This window comes from Cuculus canorus, chromosome 3 (genome assembly GCF_017976375.1).
Source record: "Cuculus canorus isolate bCucCan1 chromosome 3, bCucCan1.pri, whole genome shotgun sequence".
Taxonomy (NCBI): domain Eukaryota; kingdom Metazoa; phylum Chordata; class Aves; order Cuculiformes; family Cuculidae; genus Cuculus; species Cuculus canorus.
In genome coordinates this window covers 1,913,610-1,937,044 of record NC_071403.1, presented here as the reverse complement: position 1 = coordinate 1,937,044, position 23,435 = coordinate 1,913,610, and the positions used below count along the sequence as shown (strand labels likewise).

At 40.4% G+C, this 23,435-nt stretch overlaps 1 long non-coding RNA gene across 1 annotated transcript; it reads right to left on the bottom strand.

Moving 5' to 3' along the window:
- Positions 1-14,350: 14,350 nt before the first annotated feature.
- Positions 14,351-20,395, bottom strand: LOC128851761 (uncharacterized). The gene is made up of 3 exons (XR_008449193.1): positions 19,427-20,395; positions 17,485-17,587; positions 14,351-15,145 (listed from the first exon to the last, which is right to left on the bottom strand). It is a non-coding gene; the product is annotated as an uncharacterized LOC128851761 (long non-coding RNA).
- Positions 20,396-23,435: the final 3,040 nt, after the last annotated feature.

The window sequence follows — 23,435 nt, the reverse complement described above, 5'->3', positions numbered from 1 at the left end:
AAAAGGGAACATACCATGAGGGAAATGCACTTTGGGGACAGTTTTACTAAAAGTTGACCCGGGCACAACAGTAATGTAGGCAGATTAATCTGCATACAAGTAATCAAATCCATCTGCCATAACACATAATTCAGAAGGATTAAAAACCTATGAAAGTTTCCGTTGATGGGAACCAAGACCTACCCAGTTGTTAGGTTCGAATTTAAAATGATTTTTTTCAGAATTAATGTGTTATAGTTATTTAACATAAAACATTTATGGTTTTTTTTTTTGCTTTACCTTCTTCTCTTTGTGTTGCATTTTAATTTTCACTTTAATTGACAAATAAATGCATTTTTTAATTGTTGCTTTATTTTTATATCTGTTCAGGCTGCTTTTATTTTAGTCTAACGCCACTGAATTCTGTGATCATGGGGTAAAACAAGTAATGTATTACAGCTCTTTTTACTATTGCTCTAGACCTTGGATTCACCTCACTCAACTTCAGTAATCCTTAGTAATCTCATAAAGGCACTAATGTTGGAATTTCCATTAGCTAGTCTAGAAACCATAGAACGAGATAAAAGCACCTTAGGAAATGCTAAACTCATTGATCTGCATCCTGGAGGCGAATTTATGTATTTATACAGACAGAATGAGAATTGGAGAGAAAAGGGACATTCTGGCTATGAATGATACAAATTAAGGAATTTGGGAGAAACTAGATACATAGATTACACACACAAAAATTGATAAACAGTGATTTCGTGGTGATAGGTAAAATGTATACGTTTTTCAGTTAAGCTCATTAATAGTTTAAGACGATGTGTTTTCAACACTCTGCTTGCTGGAGAGCCCATGTGAGCGAGAAGCTCCCATAAGTTTAATGTTTGGGTTATGATTACTTTGGAATGTCTGAACTGTCAGCTTTATTTCATCTATAGACAGTAATGAACGCTTTTCCATACACATGACAACTTCTGCAATAAAATTATTACAAAATTACTAAAATGCATACAAAAATAATTATTGCTTGAAATAACAGCGATGAATAGCAATGAAATTTTCATGTACTTTCCTTTGACTATAAATGATAAAAAATAATGGCATCAGTAATGTTAAAATAGATATGATCTCACATAATATGTGCACAAAATACCAATATTAGTGTAAATTTAGATGTAGAAACAATTTGGATGTAATCAAATTATTGCTCTATGGTTTTTTTTCTATGTGCTTTAAATAAGTAATTTTGAAGACAAATTTGGGGTTGCGCCCCAACAGAGGTGTTTCTCTCTCTTCAAATGTTGCCTTTTCTCCAGCTGAACTCTGGCAGATGGCTTTCATTGATGCAAATGTCAATTCTTATCATTGATATTTCGTAGCATTTCCTTTGCTGAGCTCTGACTCCAATCTCCTGACAACCTTATGAATTCACCTCCAACTCATCTGTTTTGTGTCACACCAATGGACTTTGAATGACCTTCTTAGGATTCTTATCCCTAAAAAGCACTTGGCTGCCATCTCCTATGCTAATTTCCAACAACTTTGATTTCTACTTTTTTTGCTGTTATCATCTTCCGTAAGTGCTCTTCTCGGCTGATCCATGAAATCTCAGTGCAGCCAATGACATTTGGTATAATATAAAATACTGGAGACAACCCCAGAGATCAAAATATCCTGATAGGTAAATAAAGCATTTTGAAAATAACAGTTGTTTAGCTGGAATGTTGATGATATGATCCAGTCAAGGAGTCAGAAGGCTTCAAATTGGGGATAATGTTTATAGAGTAACTAACTGAAATTCGTTTTTTTCTATGGAAGTTACTGATGCTGAGAGATTATTATTGTGTACTACCACCTTTTTTGACATTGAAGATATCAGATTCTTTAATCTTTACATGTTGTTAATGGAGAATAATGTTCTTGTACATATAAAATTAATGCAAAAGAATGACTTTTTTGTCTTATGCTGTGTTGTTCTACAGAATATTTTTCTTTTTTTTCTTAGAGCATAAGAAGATGGGGCAAATAAACTTATTTACATCTTTTTATCCTTCTAAGAACACACAAATGAGCACTTAAACATAATTATTATTTAGGTTTTGTGATCTCTATTTGTTTTTCAGTTTCCTTTAGTTTGGCAAATAAAGACAAAGAAGCTGTTTTACTTCAATATATTTTGGATATTTGTGACTTCTGCCTTCCTTTTCTGAACCTTTCAGAAGAAGTAGGTTTTTAATAACTTTAAGCTGAGGTCAGAATTGACCTCTCATTGACTCTTGAACATTGAATGTTGAATTATATTCAGAAAACATATAATTGGAATCTGACTCTGGACCTAGCCTGCTTAACTCCATATCTTAAAGCAAGCTTAATATTTGTCTTTAGGCAAGTCTGATAGTCATGCTGTTTTGTTGACTTTACCAGCTAGCTTGTCCACTCCTGCCAAAAGTATGTCTCCTCACTCTTGCTTTTGCTCTATGCCATGTGTGTGCTCAGTTTTCTCCTCCCCTCGCTCATGAAGAACTTCAGGGTCAGGGCCAGTTCCCACCAAAAAACGCAGCTAATTGTGAAATACATGAAAATAAAGTAAGAACTTACACAAAGTGACAGGGGACAGGACAAGAGGGAATGGCCTGAAGCTCCGTCAGGGGAGGTTCAGGTTGGATATCAGAAAAAAATTCTTCACAGAAAGAGTCATTGGGCACTGGAACAGCTGCCCAGGGAGGGGGTCGAGTCGCCTTCCCTGGAGGTGTTTAGGGAACGGGTGGATGAAGTGCTGAGGGACATGGTTTAGGGAGTGTTAGGAATGGTTGGACTCGATGATCCAGTGGGTCCTTTCCAACCTTGTGATTCTGTGATTCTGTGATTCTGTGATCCCCTGCCCTCTATCTCAGATGGGGTACAAATCCAGTGCTCTTAAATGTTTGGGAAATGCAAATCATCCTAGACTTTCAAAGGACTGCTGTGTGGTTGAGCTCTGAAAACCAGAGTAAAACCTGATTACCAGAAAGGAAAGCTATAAGCTTGTTCCCACCAGAAATTAATGCAGAGCGGCTCTCTGCCCCTTCAGTAACTACCAACTTCTCTGCAGTGTTGCGTGCCCCTTTCTTTCCATCTTGGTTTGCTTTAGCGAGGGGCACTGAAGTGGAAGGAAAGCAGGAAAACTATGGTTCGCTGTTGCCATCCTAGGTAGAGTGGGTGTTTCTTCAGCCTTTTTTGTCCACTAAACCTTGACTTTGAGGTATTTACACTGCTTGATCTTCAGCTGTCTGTCTGTCTGTTCCTGATGAACAGGAGTTTGTAGTGTCAGACCCAAAACTGCTATGAAAAATACTAAGCAGCCAACTTAAACTTCAGTCTTCTGGGCGTATCTAATTTCCTCTAAACACACTCAGATGCATCCTTAGCCTCAGTACAGTTACATTGACAGTGTATTTCATGGAATAGTTCACTCCGTTTTTCCTACTGAAGACCTGAACTCAGACAAGCCTATATTCCAGTTACATGAATGGATAAAAATAATTAAGAGTTTGGCCCATTAGTCTAACAAGGAGAAGAAGAAAAGACTGCAAATGTGTCAACTTTCTTAAATACTCTCCTTTGTTTGCTACTCAAGGACTTCCACCTCATCTGCTTTTGATTGAGGCCTCATTTCCAGTGCTGTGGGGGTAATTACTTGCCAAAATCTATCTGTGTCCAGAATTTATTAACAGTAAAACAGTATTTTTTCTTCCTCTTAAACGTTCAACCCCTTCTGTAACCAAGTTCAGCTGTGTATATGAACTCAACATTTTCATAAACAGGAAGCGTTCCTGTTAAAATGTTAGTCTGAAAGAAAAACTGGAGTTTGTTCAGTGTTATAGAGTTCAACTGAAGGCCAATAATCCAATATATGTATGATGAGGGAAAGGGGAGGAAGTGAAGGAAGAAACCTATCTTTCCCTGGAAAAGAAATAAAAATAGCAGCAACCATTATCATTTTCAGATTGTTACTAGCAACAGGGAGACGTGATCCAAATAACAAGTGAATGACTGCATACACTGGTGCAAGATAAAGACCCCAGATAGGAATTTGATTAAGTATTATTATCAGACACCGCACCGAGGATGGCAGGCAGCCAGCAGAGCATTCGCTTTTCTGTCCATCTCTGCCTCTGGCTGGCTGCTTATGCAGGTTGTCATAAAGGTAACCTGGAGATAGGACTGCATGTCAGATAGCTGTCATCATTTTCTCCATACAGGTTCTCCTTAAATATTACTCTCGGTGTTGCAGAGATAAAATTAGGCTGGCGACTTAAATTGTTCTGCTTTGTTGTTGTTTGATATTCTTAGATTTTTTTATTATTACAATTCTTCTTTCTAAAAGCTGAGATTTACAGCCTGTGTAAACTTCTCCATATCTACCGTGTGACCTTTCTGCCACATGAAAGGAAAAACCTTGATGCTGGAGTGAGAAAACAAAGATACTTCTTCTCTAACAGCCTTTGACTTGTTATGATTTGCCTTTTTATCTGCCTGAAGATTGTGGACGGCAATTTGGATTATGGATAGAATTTTGACTTATGATGCATTCTTTTTCTGAGGCAAGTGAAATGAGAAGGTGAAGAAAGTGTTGTTGAATACATGGGTTTCTTTTCTCCACTTACCAATGCATATATCCGTATATATAAAGACGAAGGAAATACAGGTAAGAAGGATAGAAGCAAGTTTCATTCATCCTGGAAAAAGAGGAAAATGTAACCTAGGCTTTGTTTTGGGGATAGTAATGCTATTCAAGTCCTGCACTTCTTTTAGATTGATCCTGCCATCAGGATATTTATAGGATATTTACAGCACTGTCTGTAATCAAAGATAACATACGTTCCTATCAGTTTGACACAAGAAGACTGGAAACAGTGAGAACAAACTGGAAACAACGATAACAAATATTGTGCAGACATTTGCTTGGAACATGACCAGCTCCAGGAATTTTTGTCCCCTCTCCATCTTGTTATAATACATCTTATGAACAACTCTTGGGCAATGATGCAAATGAATGCTCTAAACTGAAGCAATGTCATCACTAACCTAACTATGATGATTCAGCTTTGAAAGAGATGTTTCCACTTGCTTCCTAATAGAAATCAGATGCAATGTGGGCAGCTGAAAACAGAATCAATTAAATTCTTTCAAATCACATAGTATATATATACAAATATAATATTAAAGAATGTGTCTGATGTATGTATTTCCCCAAACTTCTAGTTGTACAGCTACCATGTGTTGTGCATCAGTTCACAAAAAATCAAAACGGCAGAGCCCATTTCAGTCCATTTCCTATCCCAGTTCTGTGTCATTCAGTTGCACCTTTGTTCATAGTAGCTGCAAATGTGAAAAGCAAGAAAACATAGATGAATTGATGAGTTCGGTTGGATGCAGGATCATGCGAGAGCAGTTCAGTTTTGTCTGTTTGGCTGTTGCCTGTTCGTTGCACCACGTGGTGTTCCCTGCTCTGCTGTGATCTTTCCCTCTGCCTTCCCTGCCCTATACTTCCCAACAGCTGATGACAAGAATCTGTCCAAATAAAATGAAATGTGTTTATAGTAACTCCATATATAGTTATATTATACCTCCCAAAAATGCCTCAAAGCTTCTAACTCCAAAACCAAGGGAGCCTTCACAATGCTTTCCAGGTGTGCTCTAAGGAACAAATGCTAAACTTCATTATGCACAAAACCTGGAATCTTGTGATACATAAAGGCTGACATTGTCTCCAGAACGTGTCTCAGCAGGATATGAGGTTCTGCACGCAGTCTCTCACCCAAACAAATGCTTCGTGACTCTGCAAGAAGTTATCAGAAGCTTATGGGTGAGAGTAAGAGACTGAGGCAGTAAAGGGAACCTTGTGGTTGGTTTCTACTGCAGCTGATCAAGGGGCGCCTACTGATGGGCCTTCTTTCTCCATCTACAAAAGGCTTCGTGCTTGCAAGCTCTCATCCTACTGAGGGACTTTGACCACCTTGACATATACTGGAAAAGTAGCACAGCAACCTGTAGGCAGTCCAGGGGACTCCTGAAGTGCATTGAAGATAATTTCTTAACTCAGGTAACACACACTTCTACACGAGGGGATGCAATACTGGACTTGATGGTCAACAGTGCAAGTGAGTTCGTCAGTGACGTCAAGATCAGGGGCAGTCTGGGCTGCAGTGATCACGCACTGGTGGACTTCAAGGCCCAGAGGGATATGGGGCAGGTGAGGAGTTTAGTCAGGACACTAAGTTTTCAGAGACCAAAAGTTCCAGCACTTCAAGGAGTTGGTCAGTAGGACCCCCTTGGATACGGTCCTCAGGGACAAGGGAGCAGAACAGAGATGGCAGATATTTAAGGTTGCTTTCCACAGAGCGCAAGAGGACTCAGTCTCCAGATGCAGCAAATCAGACAGGAAAGGGAAGAGACCAGCGTGGTTGAGTCGAGACCTGCTGGTCAAACTCAAGATCAAGAGGGAACTGAACAGGCAGTGCAAGCAGGGACAGGAGAACCTGGGAAGAGTATAGGGACACTGCCCGGTTGTGTAGGGATGGGGTCAGGAAGGCCAAGGTGCAGCTGGAGTTGAACTTGGCAAGAGAGTAAAAACCAAGAAGAAGGGCTTTTACAGGTACATCAACCAGAAGAGGAAGGTTAAAGAGAACGTACCCGCACTGCTTTTTGGAAACAGTGACCTTGTATCAACAGACGGGGAGAAGGCTGAGGTACTCAACACATTTTCTGCTTCAGTCTTCACTGACAATTGCTCTCCTCACCCCTCCTGGGTCAATGGACAACAAGGTAGGGACTGGGGGGTTAGAGCCCCTCCCACACTAAAGGAGGATCAGGTTCATGACCACCTGAGGAACCTGAGCAATTATAAGTCAATGGGACTGCTGAGATGCATCCCAGAGTCCTGAGTGAATTGACAGATGTGGTTGCCAAGCCACTCTCCATGATATTTGAAAAGTCATGAGAGTCAGGAGAAGTCCCTGGTGATTGGAAGAAGGGTAACATTGTGTCCATTTTTAAAAAGGGTAGAAAAGACGACTCTGAGAACTACTGACCTGTAAAAAAAAAGCAAGATACAGCAGTAGACTGGACATTTCTCCATTACATAATGGATATTTATCCAAATTTTGGAACACAGCTAATGAACTAATATCGGGGGGGGGGGGGGGAAATGTATGTTCTGGATATATTCATTTAAATATGAGCAATTAAGCAGATGGAATACTGTGAAATAATAACATTTTCCAAGAAAATTAACCACACTGAACATGGTTACACATAAAAGGATTGAAAACCCTTTTATTGCTTTCATAATAACTTCAGGCTGACCTGGTGAAACATTAAGCATTTAAATTCTTCCATCAGTCCCTACAAACATCATATTCTCTTAGAAGAATACAACGTTTACTACCATTCTGGTCATATAAATGCATTTCCATGCTTAATAAATGGTTCTCAAAGTCCTATGATCTGTCCTGAATAGAGCATCTGAGATAGAGAGCCACCAAAAATTTAAGCAGCAAGGAGAACTCCTCAGAAGATCCCTAAACTAACTCTCTTTGCTCAAACCAGTTTAGTTTGGAGGTCATGATTCTACTAGTTTAGTTTCACACTTTATAGAAAACAGAATTTCATTTGAACGGTGAACAATGGCTTTCTTCCAGACGCCTCTGCTTATGCCAACACCTTATAGAGAAGTGCCCTATCTCAGGCTCCAGAGGAAGTTTCTGAGTAAGATACTGCTCATTTTCAGAAATAAAATCCCACTTTATCTACACACTATGATATTAGAATCATAGATTCATAGAATAGTTTGCGTTGGAAGGGACCTTAAAGCCCATCCAGTTCCACCCCCTGCCATGGGCAGGGACACCTCCCACTGGCTGAGGCTGCCCAAGGCCCATCCAACCTGGCCTGGAACACCTCCAGGGATGGGGCAGCCACAGCTTCCCTGGGCAACCTGGGCCAGGGCCTCACCACCCTCATGGTGAAGAAATTCCTTCTTATGTCTAGCTTAAATCTGCCTCTCTTCAGTTTATAACTGTTCCCTCTCATCCTGTCACCAGACGCCTTTATGAATAGTCCCTCTCCAGCTTTCCTGTAGCCCCATCAGGTACTGGAGTGTCACCACAAGATCTCCTCTGAGCCTTCTCTTCTCCAGGCTGAACAATCCCAACTCTCTCAGCCTGTCCTCTTAGGGAAGGTACTTGGATCATCTTGGATCATCTTTGTAGCCTCCTCTGCACCCATTCCAACAGCTTCATCTCCTTCTTACATTGAGGATTCCAGAACTGGACACAGTATTCCAGATGAGGTCTCACAAGAGAGGAATAGAGGGGCAGAGTCCCCTCCCTCGCCTTGCTGGCCAAGCTGCTCTGGATGCAGCCCAGGATATGGTTGACCTTCTGGGCTGTGAGTGCACATTCCTGGCTCATGTCGAGCTTCTGATTGACCAGCACCCCAAGTTCTTCTCTGCAGGGCTGTTCTCAAGCACATCATCACCCATTGTGTATTGAAAATGGGGATTGCCTGACCCAGGTGCAGGACCTTGCACTTGTCCTTGTTGAACCTCATGACTTTCTCACAGTCCCACTTCTCCAGCCTGTCCAGGTCCCTCTGGGTGACATCCCGTCCTTCCAGTACGGCAACTGCACCACTCAGCTTTGTGTCATCTGCAAACTTGCTGAGGATGCCCTCAATCTCACTGTCATTGATAAAGATATTGACTAGCACCGGTCCCAGTACGGACCCCTGAAGGGCACCACTTGTCACGCACCTCCATTTGGACTTTGAGCCATTGACCACTCCCCTTTGAATACGACCATCCAACCGGTTTCTTATCCACCGTACCATTTACCAATCAAATTCATTTTTCTTCAATTTAGAGAGAAGGATGTTGTGGGGGACTGTGTCAAAGGCTTTACCTAAGTCCAGATAGATCACGTCCACTGCTGCGGTTGCCCCATCATAGAAAACCAACAATTTGGTCATCCAGGATTTGGCCCTGGTGAAGCCGTGCTGGCTGCCATTAATCACCCCCATATTGATGCATTTTCTGCAGTTTTGTTGTGTTCACACGTAGCAGCATGGACTTCATCACTGAAAAAAGCACAATGGAAGGCAATTCAGGCATCAGTGAGTCATAAAATGAATGCAGCTCAATTGTTTTTCTTTCTCTTTTGTTTCAGCCTAACAGGCACCAGTATTATTTAAGTGGATTTATCACTTCTGTCACAACATTTGTGACAGTTGCAGTATTCTTGGAGAAACTGCTTTCATACTGTTGTTGAAAGCTGTTCTTTTTCCTCACATGAGACCTAACCACCAGCTTCTGGCACATAAGTTCTTCTGCAAACAATGGAAAGGTGCCCAATGAGTCTTAGAATGAGTCCCCAGTAGTTCATTTAATCAGTGGTGTTCATGAACTCCAGAAGATGTCCAGAATGCGTAAATTTAGCTGTTTCCTCTCACTATATGTCATTCTATACTGTGCAACTCATTACAGACAAGTTGCTACATAAGTTGTGTGGGAGGTATCGGGACTCTTGGGAAGTTGAGGTATAATGACCATACATAATTTCAGGTTTTTTTTCAATTAAAATGTTATAAACATTGGCCTTATATCAAGTTACAGGATTCCTGTAATGAGAAAAAAAGAAAAAAGAAAAGAAAAAATAATATTAACTGCAGTGTTTTTACTAAATGTCAGTCTAGGTAAATATGTTGAACCTTTCTAGAATCCTACCTATATTACAATTTATCAGCATTCCCTGTGTTGTTCCACAGATTCATATTATACTGCTGTGAGTAAATTAATCACCCTTATTTTTCGCTGCCAATGACTACATATCAGTATTGAAAGGAAAAATCTACATAAATCTCTATATCTCTCCTTTTACACCCCTCTCTTTGTATGCTCGTTTCTGTCTATGAATAGATAATAGTTTTAAATATAGTGAAAGTCATTAAATCTTATGGTGGACTTATGGTTGACAGTCTTTGGTTTACCGTTAGCCTTGATTTTAAAGGTCTTTTCCAAGCTAAATGATCCCGTGATTCTGTGGTGGAACCCTGAAGAAGAACAATGGGAGGAGAAGAAAGAAACTTAGTGAAACTGCAAGGTTGTTTGTGGTGGGTTCCAATAGCAGAGATGACAAAAGAGCTCTATAACACTTTCACTGCAAATTGACCTAATTCTCTGTCTTAATCTACTTAGACTGACGAGGTTTCCTCCTGTCTTCAGGCACAAAACATAGCCGTTCCCTTCTAGCCGATAATCAGCATGTTTATTGCTCATTCTGGTCGCTTAAAGACAGTATTTTCAGAACTAGTCGTGCACTGCTATTGTCATCAATGCTGTTGGAATAGCAAGGGAATAACCTCGGTCTTTGCTCTGGGAGCTGTTTAACAAATCTGAAAATGTTAATCATGTTCAGGGCATTGTCACTTGCAGAGAACAGAGATTACTTCCAGTGACGTGCCCAGAAGCAATCTATTTCGTTTTCTTTTCATATAAAGTTGGGAAATAATGAAGGTTTTATTAAATGAAACTTAATTCACCACAATAGGGACTTTGGATCTACCTGTTCCCACTACCAGGGGATGCTGGATAATTTAATAACAGTCTCTTTAGATTAGCTCCGTCTATTTGCATGTCACGTTATTAACTGACTCCGTGCCACCATGTGGGGAGGATTTCAGAGACTGCTTTCTCAGCCTTTCTTTTTTAAAAAAAATAAATAAAATAAAATACTACAGTGATGAATTGTAAACTGCATTATTGGAGTAACGAAACTGCAGGATAAGAAGAGCTAAAAGCGATGATGTAAGCTTCCTGGCTGAGGTCCAAAGCACCGAGGCTTCAGTAGATTGCTAATGCTGTCTGGCAATGGAGTGTTTTTCCTGCCGCAGTGACAGCTGCTGAGAGATTTTTCTATTATTATCTTACTATTTTTTTAAGCATTAAAGGGTAATGATTTACTAGCCCGTAATGTGGTAGCAATGTGTGAATCACTGTGGCTGCATTCGTATGCGCAGCGACATCTGGTTTACAGGTGTGAATACGTGGATTTTGCTAATTAATACTTAGCGACACATTTTCTGAGGGAAGGTATAGAGATGGAAACAGAGAAGCATTCTTATCTGTGCAATGTTATTTCAGCTCACTGGGAAATAAAAACCAGACAGCGTGTGCTTGAGTTATTTTTTATTGTTGTTTTTATTGGCTACTTTCTTTGGTTTGTTTTATTTTAGCACCTCCATAATGTCTCCCTAGAACCTAGCCAGGAGAGCTTTTTGCTGGGGAGAGTTATAAAGAGGTAGCTTAAATAAAGCGTTTTTATTCAACTATGTCAGCAAAGCTTTGTGATTTTTAATAAACATTTCAGCTTACAATCTCAAGTACGGGGTCAAGTAGCGTTATCGTGCATGACCATTCATCCGTTGAGCTCCTGTCCCGGTCCATGTGCACATTCTCACTTGGTGTGGTTTCCAGGACTTGGTGAGCCCCTATACCCTCACTGCAGGCTGAGATGGAGGGTGGGAACCATTACCACGGCTCAGCTCCTCGGTTGTGAACCATTCCTGATATGTATTTTTCTGAGTGTGATCCCTTCATGATCGAGTAATCACCCCAGACCTTTTTAACTCATTCAGTAAACAGTGTTTGAGAAGGATTAAAAAGAGTACTGACTTTGGAGTTCTAGGGATGAGGGAATTGAATAGAGAACATGGACCAATAAGAGAACACTGTCCTATGTCTTTCCCTTGTGATTATTTTAAAATCCTCTCTTTTCTTGAGAAAACACATTAAAATATAATTTATTTGTTATTTGGACTTCTTTCTCTTTCTTCTTATTTTTATTCTTCTATTGACGTCTTCCCTGTAAACTTAATGGAATGTCACATTCCTACTGTGCATCTTTGTAGAGTGGTTTGGAAAATCCATGAAGATCTCTGTTAAAAAAAAAATTAATCTTTTTAAGTGCAATGCATTTAGTTATATAGGCTTAGTCTATATTCACTTCTCTGAAGCAGTACCCTTCCACTCAGCATTGCTGAAGTTATGAAGAGTCACCTTAAAATACAGGCACTATTTCTGGGATTTATAGCTGCAAAAGTCTAAAATGGAAAAGTCATTGTCCTCAGAAACCTATATTTTTTTGGCTTCCAGATATTTAGCCTGTATGCATCGCACAGGATCAAGAAATTCAGTCAAAAAACTCAAACTGACTTCACACCGAGAACATGGATCACACGCTCACAGGACAGTTATTTTAGAAGAGACCTGTAGGGATCCCATGAGATGTCCAACTCCTTCTCAAAGAAAGACTTATTTAAGGTCATTTTGCCTACAGCACAAGTAAGTTTTGGTTGTTTCCAAGGACAGAGAGATGACACGACCTGAGCAACCTGTTCCACTGTGTGACCGAGTGTGAAGGTCTTTCTCCTTAGACTCTGCACAACGATAAAGGTAAAATAAATATTTAGTCCTGAAAAACTGAGATAATTTATTAAAAACAATCTGTATTTGAGGAAAGGAGATGAAACTAATTTCCACAGCCTGAAATCAAATAATTCTGCCCAGTGCCACTCTACAAAGGCACACTGAAACAAATTACCTGAAATAATCAGTGGGAATAAGAAATACCTGATCCGAGTCCAAGATGGTAATAATTTCAGTTGAGTGAGACCTTCATACAAAACAATGAAGTTTAATAACTAAGCTTTTTATGTGGTATTATGATAAGTAAATTGGGAATGGCATGAATACTGCTACTGTTTCCCTTGAGAAATTCAAATAGAAGGAAGAAAAACAATCCCCCAAATGAATGAATTTTGCAATCGGTGGGACTAAATTAAGTGAGTTTTTAAAGCAGAAAGAAAGAAAGAAATGACATGTGGGTACAAATGCTGGATCTCTGGCTTAGACATGGGTCATGCAGGTTCAAATTCATCTTCATTTCCTTTGTTATCCTGGAGAAACAATTAAAAATCTATCTCTTATTCTACAGTAGTCTTTCTGTCTTATTTCGTTGGTGGTTATTTCAGTCTAATTTCTTTTTCCTTCACTACTCTGCAGGACCTTGACCTGGGCCCTTCCACAGTTACAAAGTATATTCATCTAATCATATTCCGTGAGTGAATTTTCTAGAGGATGAACGGGTTTGAATCAAGTAAAGATTTACCTTCTCCAAATGAATACCTTTGCCTTCACTGGCTGTCTGCAGGTATTCCTATGCAATCCTTTCCTGGTGCCTCAGCCTATCCTAACCAGCCCTCCTGCACCTTGTACACCACACCCGGTTCCTTTCCAAGTTCTCTACTTTGTGACTATCAAATACTTGAAAAAAGTTTCATTTCCTTCTAAGATTTGTGGCCTGAAGGAAAACTGGGAGGTGAGGGAGATAAACTGTCAGGATAGAGGGGAGCTGGAGATCAACTGCACTTTGAGACGATAGGATAAATACTAAAGAAGTGGTCAAGTGAGGTGGTCAAACTGCCTGCAAGATCAGTCTCCAATTTAGGCACTGAAATTCCTTAAAAATTAGACATCTGTGTGAGCAAAATGATTCAACGTGACGAATGGATAGCGCTTAAGCAAATCAGAGTGCTGCCTGCCTAGCAAGGGTGGTTCAGGGTTTCAGCACAGTAAGAATGGGCTTTTCTGGAGCTTAAATAAGGGAGAATTAGGTCCCGGAGTCCCTCTGGCCTTTCATTTCTTTTCAGATTCGATGTCAGTTTTCATTGTCACCTCACAATCCCCAGTCCTCAGAGGAGAAAGTCACTTGAGATGACAGTACTACAAGCATCGCTATTGAACTGGTGATCGACTGGATCACCCAGAGGTAAAAGTTTGACGTGGAAGAGGCATGAGGGCATGGCAGTCAGGTCGTGCTTCATCTACAATACACATTATGCAATTTATTCCATTTTTCTACTGTCACTTGATTTTATAAACCATGAGACGACATACGATAGATCTAGCACAAAATTAGTGTTACACGTGAAAAATATCAGATTTGACATCAAGTCTGACACTACAAAGATTTACAAACTTTTTTTTATGCAGACTTGAACAAAAGTGAGCTTACACCAGGTATCATACGTCCACAGCATTTCTAATCTCGTGGTACAAGCAGTGGCTCCACATCTACCAAACCTTCAAACCATGACTTCAACAGTATTCTCTCTTTTTGTGAGATACTGCTGGCCCAAGTGCATTTGACTCTGTAATGTAGATTTTGGGACATTTGGACATGGAGACGTATGCCAAATCTTTTCCTTTTTCTGTAATTTCTGGTTTCTAGGGGTTATTTTATTAATTTAGTCCTAGGAGTGTGTGGTTTTATATGCAGCCATTTTATATACATTAATATGTATATAATGAAGTGCTCAGGGATGAGATTTACTAATGGACAGGTACAGTTGGAACTGGTGAACTCAAAGGTCTTTCCCAACTTAATGATTCTGTGATTTTATAATAGTAGGAAGAGTTAAACTAATCAAAGAGGAAAAGAATATCACTTTGAGTTGTATATCTATATCCTCTTCCACGTGTGAGATCATAATTAAATTTGCAAACACTTTATGTTTTTTTAAAGAAAAAACATTCAGCCCAAATAAACCACTTGCAGCCCCCATGCCTGAAAGACATGGCAGATGACATTCTTCTCAATAATTTTTCATATTTCTTAAGTCACTCCCATCGAATCTGACCTTCTTTGCAACCCTCTCGGGATGACAGGTCTTGCTTCACGATGAGCTCTGCCAGAGCCTTGTTACCTTCAGCAGAATCCTGTCCTGTGTAAGAAGCCCATTCCAAGGAGATGCCTCTGACTGCAGTGCTCAATCTTTCTTAAACTCAGGGATACTCAGATGAGAGCCTCACCTGACCAAAACTGCAGTCACAATAACATGGACAAAGAACCTGCTACACGTAGGAAGACTGCACTGAAATAAGAAGGTGGCTCATATTCCAAAGTCATCTTGATTTTCAAGCTTTAAATTCTTGCCCATGCAATCTGCTTCCATAGTCTTTCTTCCCATCAGCAGCGATAGTAGAATGTGTTTTGTAGTAGAAAGTGTTCAGTATCAGTCAGGCTTAAGCTTCCAGTATTGCATGAGAGACTATTTCATAGCTCTATTAGGAGAAAAGAATGGATATGCACAAAGTTATTATTAATTCAGTATTCAATTTGAATCAAAGGCAATGAGGAGCCGTAATGTTTTAAACAGGAAAAAAAAAAATCCCACTGTTCTGACATTGCTGAGATATTTTCATCCAAAAGGAAAGGAATTATATTTCTTTTCGTTTTATTGCTGTTGTCATAGATTTAAGAGGAGGGAGTGGTAAGCAGGAAGGGAGGAAAGGACTTGTTTTTCAATGTGTTTGCTTTGAAATCAGAAACATTAAATCACAGAACAAAAAACATATGTAAGCTATAACGTGTAGAGGCTGAAATACCATATGACTGATAAAGAAGGGTAGAAAGGACCTTAGTGCATCCCCACAATTGACAAGTGAGAATGATACCCATGAAATAGAAAGCAGATAAAAGACAGAGAGCTGCTAAGAGTAAACATGCAGAACTGACATTTCCTGTAATGTGACATAGAAAGAACAGACAAGAGTACAGAACAACAAAACCAAAATATCTTTGTGACATATTTTTGGCATTTTCTTCCAGGCTGACACCTTTTCATTATTGTCAGGAAACCAACGAGAGGGCAGCCTTGCAAAATATCAGATTTTTCCTGAGATATGCTGAATATTCATGACCTTTCAGGTCATTGTAAATACTATGTGATTGTTAAAAAGAATCACTGACCATAATCATAGAATCATAGAATACTTTGGGATGGAAGGGACCTTAAAGATTATCCAGTTCCACCCCCTGCCATGGGCAGGGACACCTCCCACTGGCTCAGGCTGCCCAAGGCCCATCCAACCTGGCCTGGAACCCCTCCAGGGATGGGGCAGCCACAGCTTCCCTGGGCAACCTGGACCAGGGCCTCAGCACTCCCATCATGAAGAAATTTTTCCTAATGACTAGTCTAAATGTGCCCCTCTCCAGTTTGTACCCGTTCCCGAATATAAACTGAAGAGGTTTTTTTTAGACTAGACATTAGGAAGAATTTCTTCACCATTAGAGTGGTGAGGCCCTGGAACAGGTTGGCCAGAGAAGCTGTGGCTGCCCCATCCCTGGAGGTGTTCAAGGCCAGGTTGGATGGGGTTTGGAGCAACTTGATCTAGTAGGAGGTGTCCCTGCCCATGGCAGGAGATTGGAACTGGATAATCAGCCCAAACTATTCTGTGATTCTAGGATTCTATGATCTGTAATTGCAATTACTTTAAATGCCAGAAAGGGCCTTGAAGCAATAATTTCTGTTCTACAATGTATAGGAACGTATGGACATATACAATATATATTCCAGATAATTAGCACAACAACCAGCTGCTTTCCCTCCTCTGAACAAGCTAAATATTACCTCAAATTAAGTTCTACTGAACAGCAGATATGGTAGTTCTGAAGCGCTGCAAAGTTGTATCCCCCACGAGGCATTTAGCAGTACTTTTGGCTGTTTTCTTTTGTGAAAAGTGGCTCAGTGTTTGGGACCTCTGACTGAGGAAAGAACCACCGGACTGTGTGGCTACCTGGGACGCAACAGAGAATGGAGCCGATGGAGATGGCTTAACGCTTTGGGCCTGTAATATGAGGGAAACGCTCCAAAAATGCATGGCAAAAAGAAAAGACGTGCATTACAGCACTGAAGAACCTCCCTGATCTCAATGTTCTTTTAAGGGTTTTATATTTTTAGAAGTCATAAGGGATGAATTTTAAAGATTGGTTTCAATTCTGGGTGGAGAGAAAGGCTTTAGGAGGAAGGAACTTGTGATCTGCGAAGGGCAAACGATGACTAAATCAGTCTGTGAAGGAGGTTCAGGGAGTTATTGATTTGTGTCAATCAGTCACTTCACAATCGTTACATTCAATATGAGGTAATGGTTTAGGTTAATCTCTCTGAAAACTTTGTCAGCCTCAAATTTCTTAAACCTCATCTACATTTCGTTTGTATGGATCTTTGGAAGCCAGATGTTAATCATCTGCTTTTGTGAAGGAAGTGTAAAACTAACAATTACCTGCATTGCTGGTGACAGCAAAATTCATGGCTTATGATTATCTGAATAATCTATTTTTTAAATAGGATGAGAGACTGCTACTGGAAATGAGGTGTGCACTGCTAAGACAGGAAAGTCATTCCCCATCAAGTCTTCTAGAGGATATTTCAGGGAGAGGATTTGAACAAGTTGCTAGTCTTGGGACCTGTGTACAAAACACATCATTTTGTTCTCTGTTTCGTTAAAATGGAAAGGCTTTTGAAATAGAAGCTGTGCTTTAATGAGGTGGAGGGGGAAAGTCTTCAATGCCTATGATTTGGAACCTTTGTAATGCTGTAAAGCAAAGAAAAACACACCACCTTCCTCAGAGTACAGGAGGCTGAAGAAAATCTTGCTGCACAACTTTGAAGATTTCCACACAAATATTTAGGATGAGCCAACACTTGAGGATCCAACGCTAACCTGAGAAGCATGGAGGTATATGGCTTTTTAAAATGAGAAACATCTAATCTGACTTGAGACATTTGTTATATAAAATTCTACCTTTGAGCTTCCCTCACTGTCTGCAGGGACCTACAGGCTTTTCTAGAGAGCCGTTCACCTGAATCTCACTTTACATCTGTCAGGTTTTTCCCACTAACTAAGAGGATATAATTGGTTCCGGTATAGATGTAAGTTGTAGCCTTCTCGCTCTGGTCGGCTGTCAGCTGCTGCACTGTGGCATCACATTGAGAAAACTCATATTTTTCTACCTCATATTACATCTGATTTACCAGCAGTGAAAAGGACAATAAAAATATTTGGATACTTCTGTAACATCTTAATGTATGTACTAAAGTAAGCTTGTAAGAGGTTTCATAGGCTGCCCAGGGATCAATAAATGAAAGATCAGATGTTGATGCCTTAAAAGAAAAAAATCTGTCCACATATTTCATTGTCACTGATGTGCTTCAGTCTGAATCCATTTTGGTTCTCACAACAGTCTGAAACAAAAGTCAGAGCCTTACTTGAGGCCTCCTGATAAATCAATATCTGCAGCACCTGCTCCTTTGCAATGTGAAAGGCTGTTTTCATCCAGTGTCACAGTTTAGACCCAACCCCTGGACTGATCTGCTGCTAAAACCAGAACAGAGAGAAAATGGTGCAGTGACTATATAAAACTAATAATATTTCCTTTTTTTTCTCTTTTTTCTCTTTTCTTTTCTTTTTTCTTTTCTTTTCTCTTTTCTTTTCTTTTCTTTTCTTTTCTTTTCTTTTCTTTTCTTTTCTTTTCTTTTCTTTTCTTTTCTTTTCTTTTCTTTTCTTTTCTTTTTTCTTTTCTTTTCTTTTTTCTTTTCTTTTCTTTCCTCTCCTCTCCTCTCCTCTCCTCTCCTCTCCTCTCCTCTCCTCTCCTCTCCTCTCCTCTCCTCTCCTCTCCTCTCCTCTCCTCTCCTCTCCTCTCCTCTCCTCTCCTCTCCTCTCCTCTCCTCTCCTCTCCTCTCCTCTCCTTCCCTCCCCTTCCCTCCCCTTCCCTCCCCTTCCCTCCCCTTCCCTCCCCTTCCCTTCCCTTCCCTTCCCTTCCCTTCCCTTCCCTTCCCTTCCCTTCCCTTCCCTTCCCTTCCCTTCCCTTCCCTTCCCTTCCCTTCCCTTCCCTTCCCTTCCCTTCCCTTCCCTTCCCTTCCCTTCCCTTCCCTTCCCTTCCCTTCCCTTCCCTTCCCTTCCCTTCCCTTCCCTTCCCTTCCCTTCCCTTCCCTTCCCTTCCCTTCCCTTCCCTTCCCTTCCCTTCCCTTCCCTTCCCTTCCCTTCCCTTCCCTTCCCTTCCCTTCCCTTCCCTTCCCTTCCCTTCCCTTCCCTTCCCTTCCCTTCCCTTCCCTTCCCTTCCCTTCCCTTCCCTTTCCTTCCCTTTCCTTTCCTTTCCTTTCCTTTCCTTTCCTTTCCTTTCCTTTCCTTTCCTTTCCTTTCCTTTCCTTTCCTTTCCTTTCCTTTCCTTTCCTTTCCTTTCCTTTCCTTTCCTTTCCTTTCCTTTCCTTTCCTTTCCTTTCCTTTCCTTTCCTTTCCTTTCCTTTCCTTTCCTTTCCTTTCCTTTCCTTTCCTTTCCTTTCCTTTCCTTTCCTTTCCTTTCCTTTCCTTTCCTTTCCTTTCCTTTCCTTTTTCCCGAAAGAGTGAGTGAAACCGAGGAGAGGCAGCAGAGAGGGGCTGCAAACATGCATGTCAGTGCGATGAACAATTCCACGGAGCAGACCCAATTCAGGGCAGTAATAGATTGACCTGTTAGATGACCTGGCTTCAGGAAAAAAAAAAAACAGGCAGGCTGTGAAGTACCTTCAAAATAGGCAGAAATAAGTAGTTCATTCAAAATGAGAAAAGAAAGTGTTTCTATCTGCAGCTGCTAGAGAGTTGTCACCACTGGTCACTTCCTTTCTTTAATTTTCTGCAGTCTATTGGAAAGAACTGAAAAAAAAAAAGAGTGAGATACTGAATGTTAGAAGAGGTGATAAAACCTTGAAATCTTAGGTGAGGCAAAGAAACTTCCACAGACAAAAAGACAGCAGAGATCAACAGTGAACTTGCTGAGAATTTAAAGAAATCTATATTTGTATGTTTTTACTACTGAAATATTATGACAAGATTGAAGTGAAGGACTGTAGAGAAGGACTTTTTTTTGCACATATTTTGAGATTCCTGAAATCACAGCTGTTCTGCAGGTTCCCCTTGATTAAAAGATGAGAAAAATAATAGACCTCGCTTCTCACACATTAAATCTCATGTGGAAGTGAATTTGTAAAGTATTTGTAGTACTAAGAACCGTGACCCCCGCCAAGATTAAAAGAGTGAAACTGAAGATTTGGTAATGTTTTGTAACTCTCAAAATATACGGATAGAAGCTCATTTTCAAGCCTATTTAAAGCTACATGGAAGAAAAATTTTGCTATACTAATGATCACATAGATCTTTCTTTACCTCACGTTGTGTGACTTGATGATTTATCATAATGAAGTAATGATAAATGAGTAGGAAAAGTAGGAAATACAATAGTTAAGTGTCAGCTGCACGGAGACAGCCCAGTGCACAGTGTGTTAAGGATAAAACTATTTTCATGAGAATTTTGGCTGCTGTCACCAACATAGCATTGCTATTTAATAGGTGTTATAAGAGGAGAAAACTTTGTTGGTGGTTGACATTAATGATAAATTCTGTTCTAAGAATCTGACATAAAATAATCACTTTTATCCTAAGAGAAAGAAGTGCTTCTGGGTATTCAATTGCACAATGATGTTGCTATTGAACTGTAGCACTGGAGACTGTTCTTCAGCAGTGATCTTTGTTGGACATGAAGCCCCATCAGGGCAGTACAGTCCTGACTGCTACAGGACATAGCAAAAATGAAAACAAGAATCATGGATGGAAAGACATTTGCCTGAATCTGAACAACCTTGTATTGTGATTCCCTGGATACATATGTTAGAACATGAACATAAACGTGTTTACTGGTAGGTCACAGAATGACCTGAGTTGGAAGTGACCCACAAGGGTAATCGAGTCCAACTCTGATCCCTGCTTAGGAAAACCCCAACATGTACCATGTGTCTGAGGGCTTCGTCCAAATGCATCTTGAATATTGTCAGACTTGACTGCGACTGCTTCCGTGGAAGCTGCTCCAGTGCTCCACCACCCTCTGCGTGAAGAAACTTTTCCCAGTGTCTAACCTAACCCTCCCCAGCACATCTTCCTGCCATTCCCTCTGTCCTATTATTGGTCACCAGGGAGAAGAGCTCAGCTCCTGCTCCTCCTTCTTCACTTGTGAGGAAATAATGAACTGCTAAGAGGTCCCCCCTCAGACTCCTCTTCTCCAGGGTGAACAGACCAAGTCACGGGCAGGGACACCTCCCACGGGCTCAGGCTGCCCAAGGCCCATCCAACCTGGCCTGGAACTCCTCCAGGGATGGGGCAGCCACAGCTTCCCTGGGCAACCTGGGCCAGGGCCTCACCACCCTCAGCGTGAAGAAATTCTTCTGTATGTCCAGTCTAAATCTGCCCCTCTCCAGTTTATACTCTTTCCCCCTCATCCTGTCACCACAAGCCTTTATGAATAACCTCTCTCCATCTTCCTTGCAGCCCCTTCAGGCACTGGAAGCTACTCTAAGGTCTCCTCGAAGTCTTTTCTCCTCCAGGCTGAACAACCCCAACTGTCTCAGCCTGTCCTTGTATAAAATTATATATATATATCAAAAATTATAAAATTAATGGATTAAATATGATGACTCTGTCAAAGTTTCTATGACCAACATGGGGAAAAATACCTGTAGAAAATGACGATCCAATAGTATGAAGTGGGCAGTACCCTCTTCTTGTTACTTCAAGTCTCTGAATGATGCTGGTGGACTGGTATTGATGATTTGACACAGACAACAGTAACACCTGCATTTTTCAGCTTAGCTTCACTTATTTCTTCCCGAGAGCTGTAAAAAGGCAGGGATAAAAAAGTCTCTCTTTTTTATTTCTTTTTCAGTCATACCTGGAGGTCACTAAATATTAGAAGTTGAATGATTCCTGGCACTTCAGCAATCCCACCACAGGATTTAATAGCAGGAAGTTCTTACAGAAGGCAAAGGAAAACCTCTGTCTTGTATTAATAGTATCTGACTAACGATGCACTTAAAATCAAGATTCACTTTCTGAAAGTGGAAGTGTGTTCAAGAACTCAGTTTTCTTGTCAGTTCCATATAAAGTACAGTACTTTACCTGCTGATAAAAGTTATGGCTTGTGTAGGAACATAGATAACACAAGATATTGTAGCAGACACTAAGTAAAATGAACTCCGAGGGTAGCTTTTTTCCACTGTCTTATGCTGTGGTTCATTGACAAAATGACTGAATTTGGATAAAAAGATCTGGCTCTGTGAGGTCAGCTGAAAGATTTAAATTAAATCAGTGTCTTCAGTAATTTTAACCGTTGCCTAAACCAATCTTCCTGTGTGATATCTACAAGGATTGATAACGTTATATAAGCTACTGAAGTGCGAGGTTCTTATTTTCATTTGTATGGAAACTGAACAGAGATTTTCAGAAGAATTTAGTCCTTCTAGTCAAGGAGAGGACCAGCAGAGAGATGCATGAACAAACCATGTGCTTCTGAAGTGCTTTCAGGTGCTGAATGTTGTATCTCCTCTCAGGGCAGAAATGAAAGCCACAGGGATCCAACACAAAAAATCAGAAAAGTCATCCTTCCGTCACTGATCCAGGAAACAACTATTAATTTTTAAACTTTGAAAATCCAGCAAACTTATTGCAATTCTTCCCATCAAAAACATTTTTGGCTTATTTTTCACATCTTACGGCAGAGCAATATGAATACAAGCCAGTACATTTAATTACCCTTGAAGAGTAACCTCTAGCAATAGAAATGATTCCTACCCGCAAATACTTTTCCTCTGCCTTCATTTGGACTAATGCACATATGACAAAATCCCAGAGTGCCACTCCCTCGAATATCCTTTAGCATCTGACCTCACACAGCTGTTTATTATTAACAGACATTTGCCACTGCTGTGCATGTTGCTGTACAGTGCCTCTATAGTCAGTGTATTTTTATCCCAAATTCTTGAATTTACAAATAAGCTAAAAACGAATGCCTCGTATCGGCTTTAATTTCATAATGCAGTGACCCATTCTACCACTGTGTAATAACAGATCCCACCATGACAATTAAAACGAACCACCCTACAGAATACGCCATTAGATACACTCGTGCCTCATCAGGAACTGAATCGTCTTTTATGATATATTTCAAAGGAAGGTATATAACTTTAGCCCAGTTTCCCCAAAACACAAAATGATTTTATAACAAACCTGCCATCTTCCCGATTTACTAGGAAAATGAAATACGGATGAAATGAAATAAAAGCATTTCATTTCATGAAATGAAAAGGTGTCGGCCACTAAATAAAGCCCAAGGGTGCTGATAATGTTAAACCAATAACAATTGATCCAAAATGACACTAAGCTCCCTGGCAACACTACGGCAATTACTTCTTAGCTTTTCTATTTTGAACAAACTAGAACTAGAAAGAACTAAGTGGAAAAATGAATTCTTCTAGCTCATCTTACATGCTGATCGTTTTACCTTGTTTGAGAAAGTCTTTTTCCAGTGTCTTAGATGTCAACCCATCAGGTGACGTTACCATGAGTGTCAGAATAGCACGTTTTCCCCCAAGCCCATCCCCATCTCTATGAGCAGTGCGGTGCAGGTAGCAAAAGTGCTATGAGAGTAGCAACAATACTGTCAGCTTGTCAGTGCTTTTCAAGAGGGGTTGAACTCTCTTCCAGATCT